Consider the following 3,973-nt stretch of genomic DNA (forward strand, 5'->3'; position numbering starts at 1 on the left):
GACTTCTTGTGTGGTTATCTTTTCATTATATTAGCAAGTTAAAAGGGTAATCACTGTCTTACTGCTGATATTTTAAAATCTATTTTCAACAGGCCTAGTAATTTGAAGAGTTACAGAGTTTAGGGGAAATCCTCAAATTCATTGTGATCAGAGGCATGGAGAATGTACCTCTGGAGATAATTTAGACTGACCCCAACCACATAACACTATTCCACTTTCTGAAGAGGTCTGTACTATAGACTACTAAAGACAAAGTGGCAGACCATAATAACAGCTTTCATGTGTCTATTTGCTGTATGAGGTAGGTGATCCTGTCAAGCCTGCCCCTTACCCCCTAGGAATTCCCCTTGAACCGAAGCCAACATCAACAGAGGGAAGAAACAGAGGGAGCAGTTGGGAAAGTTGCAGTAAAAGGACACCATGAAAAAGCACAGTTTCAAAGCTAAAACCCCAATTTCGCTGTGAGTTGGTAGCTGCATCATATAAACAATGCAGCAGCAACCTGCAGCCACACTGGGGTTAATAGAATGTATAGAAAACTGGATTATTTATTTTATTATTTATCACATTTATATACCACCACATAGCCAAAGCTCTCTGGGTGGTTTACAACAGTTAAAAACAGTGAACATTAAAAAAAAATATAAACATGTAAAACCATCAAAAGCATAAAAACAACAATATCTATTTAATACTAACTATTCTGTGGTCAGTTAAAAGCTCAGCATATGTTGTTAACTGCCTGGGATTAGAATAAATAGGGCAAGACTTGGTTTTTATTAAATTCTTTAGAAATACTTATAACCCCAAATTCTGTGTTTTTAGATCTTTCTGGAACATTGTACAGCCAGACCTATCACTGGGTCAAATTTCAAGTTTCTAACTCATCTGGAAGTGGGTTAAAATTTAAAGACATACGTGACTAGAAGCGCCATCCGATGAGCATTTTATTGCACGCTCGTTACTGGGTACTCAAGGATTCCCTGGAGGTAGCTCACATGACGTCGTCTGCCTCTCACGCCCCTTCTGCCCCTTCTGGTCTTCCTTGCCCTGCAAGAAAAACGCCAAAACATTTTTTAAACTAAAGTTGCTGCTCTCTCCTGCTGTGTGTGGGAGAAGCAGTGTGTTCACAACAAGGGACTGAATGGCCCTCATGCACCTTGTTTACTTCCTGTATGAAAACAGGAAGTAATTGAGTGTCCACGGAGAAGCGACGGTAGCCACTAGCCAGCATTAGCCATCGTTTCTTCCAACGTGTGATGGAGCTTACACACATACTTTCTGCTTTGTATGTAGATATGTAGCATGGAGGTGAAACACTCTTGTTATTCACCTCAAGCAGCAAAACATCTTACTGTAGGTCATTCCTGTGAATTAAGAAAGATGATTGTCCCCTTTCCTAACAAAGGAAATGCTCTTTCCTGGCCAGAGTTTCTGTTGTGTAATAAGGATTATGTGTCTTTGTGGGTGTGGTGGATCAATTGGTGCCATGCAGACTTTGCCCTACACTCTTGTAGCAGCCAGAGCAGCAGCAGCAAAAAATACTCACGACATCAGCAGAGAGGACAAGTGTTGCTTTTCTTCCTCAGATCGATTTGGTTTCCTCCACAGATGGCAGTCCATTTTGACTTGGGCCAGATCTACACCAAGCAGGATATGACACTTTGAAAACAGTTTGAAAACTGTATATGGAGTGTGTCCTGGGCCCCAACAGTTGTCACTACTGTTATAAACCGTTTTAAAGCAGTAGTGTAGATCCTGCCTTGGAAGGCTAGAAGAGTGTGAAGATGCTGTTTTATTTGCCTACTGCCCTCCAGGGGAGCTTGTCTCTACAGGTGTTCCTGGTGTTCCTGGCTACCTTTCTATTCATTGCTGATTACATAAAATGGAGGCGCCCAAGGGATTTTCCTCCAGGGCCTGTGCCTCTTCCTTTTCTGGGCAATCTTCTGGATATTGATGCCAAGAAGCCTCATCTCATTATACAAAAGGTAAGGATGGAGACCATTTTGAGCACCTTATCCTTGGAATGAATTCTTATTAAGGAAGCAGTTATAGGCATTGTACTTTACAGAGGATGTAGACAGGACGGAACAGGCTGAGTGGAGGAAATAAAGATGGTCAGGGGTCCGGAAAAGGAGTCCTATGAGGAAAAGACAGAGGAATTGGGTATGTTTCACCTGAAGGAGAGGAGACAAAAAGGGAACAGGATAGTGCTCTTCAAATACCAGAAGAGCTGTGAAATTTAAGTCTTGTTCTCTGCTGTTACAGAGAGAAGGTGGCTGTCTTTATGGCACGGGGTTGGTGCTGCTCTACCACCAAACACCATGGTATCATTGTTGTGGCGTGGTGTTGAGTTGTCTTGATGCATGGAGGCAGTGCAGGCTCTCTGGTGGCCCACACCCTGCCCTCTGCCCAGGTGGTCAGCAACCAATCATGGGTGAGAATAGATAGTGGATGCACTGTTCTAGCCTCGATCCGGAGAAAAAAGTTGGATAAGTCCCGGACTTTTCTCCCTTGCAGTTTTGCCAGAAAGCCCTGGGTGGGTGCACAGTGGCTGCTGCATCATATAATCTATGCAGCACTACCATGCACCCACCCCGTGGTTTTCTGTGTGTTTCGACCACCCCGTTGTCTAGATCTAATGCATTTAACATATAAGAGATTTGACTTAGCTGTACATTAGGGGAAAGGTTTTAATGGTAAGAGTAGTCCCGGCCCTTCAGTACAGGATCCTGATGGAGCACTTCATGGGTGAGAAGTGTGGGCTGACGCAGTCACAGCAGGACTTGGCCAGAGTTGTGGGCATCCACTAAGAGCTGCTTACCTCCCCTCCTTGGCGATGCTACTCCTCAATGCTCTCTCAAGGAACAGCATCGGCAATGAGAGGAGGAAAGTGTCTCTCAGAGGACATGGGCACCTGAGGGCTGCCAAAGGCATGCTGGGAGGTGTAGTAGTTCTCCCTCTAACTGACTTTCCCCAACTGCTTCTTTCCCTGCTCACCGTTCCATTCTAGCCTCAGCTCTCAGTCATTCCTCTGTTTCAATGGTATAGTTAGGCTTTTATATAAACATCATATCAGTCATTCCTCCATTCACTCTTCTGTTTCAGTAGTAAAGTTAGGCTTTTATCGTGTGGTGCAGAGTGGTAAAGCAGCAGTTTCTGCAGCTGAAATTCTCCCCACGGCCTGAGTTCAATCCCAGCGGAAGCTGGTTTCAGGCAGCCGGCTCAGGTCGACTCAGCCTTCCATCCTCCCGAGGTCGGTAAAATGAGTAACCCAGTTAGCTGGGGGAAAGGTAATAACGGCCAGGGAAGGCAACGGCAAACCACCCCGCTATAAGGCCTGCCAAGAAAATGTCAGCGAAAGCTGGCGTCCCTCCAAGAGTCAGTAATGACTCAGTGCTTGCATGAGAGGTTCCTCTCCTTTCCTTTCCATAAACTTTATTCAGTAATTTTTGCATCTGTCTTGGAATGTTTGTGGTTTAGTTAAAATGGGTGGGGGGGGGGAATTCAGCATAAAAAAATCTCAAGTTAAAAGGCCTTGGAAAATATTTTTTTTAGAAAAATCACTCGGCACTTAAAAGCCATTAATGCAGTGACTAGGCAAGCCTGCCTGGGAAAAAGAAATCCATAAGCAGGGTGCCACAACTAAGATGATCTGCTCTCCAGTTGTCTTCCACCACACCTCCAATAGTGTTCAAAGATTAACATATTATTCAGGGACCTAGGCTTATGCCTACAACTCCCAGCATGACTTGGATGAGAGGGACGATTTATCAGGCTTTGTCAGCCATAATCTGGAAGTGGCTCGCCATCCTGGGCCTGAAGAGAGAATAGGCAGTATCTGTTATTCAGATATCTGGGCAAACATTTTCCTAGGTTTGCATCTTTTTTAGCTGGTAGAAAAGGTGTTGTGTGTCCTGATTGTTTTTGACATTTTTGAAGTTTAGATGGCTGTTCCAGCCAAGGCATGATG

Source organism: Elgaria multicarinata, chromosome 1, assembly GCF_023053635.1.
Source record: "Elgaria multicarinata webbii isolate HBS135686 ecotype San Diego chromosome 1, rElgMul1.1.pri, whole genome shotgun sequence".
In the NCBI taxonomy this organism is placed as follows: domain Eukaryota; kingdom Metazoa; phylum Chordata; class Lepidosauria; order Squamata; family Anguidae; genus Elgaria; species Elgaria multicarinata.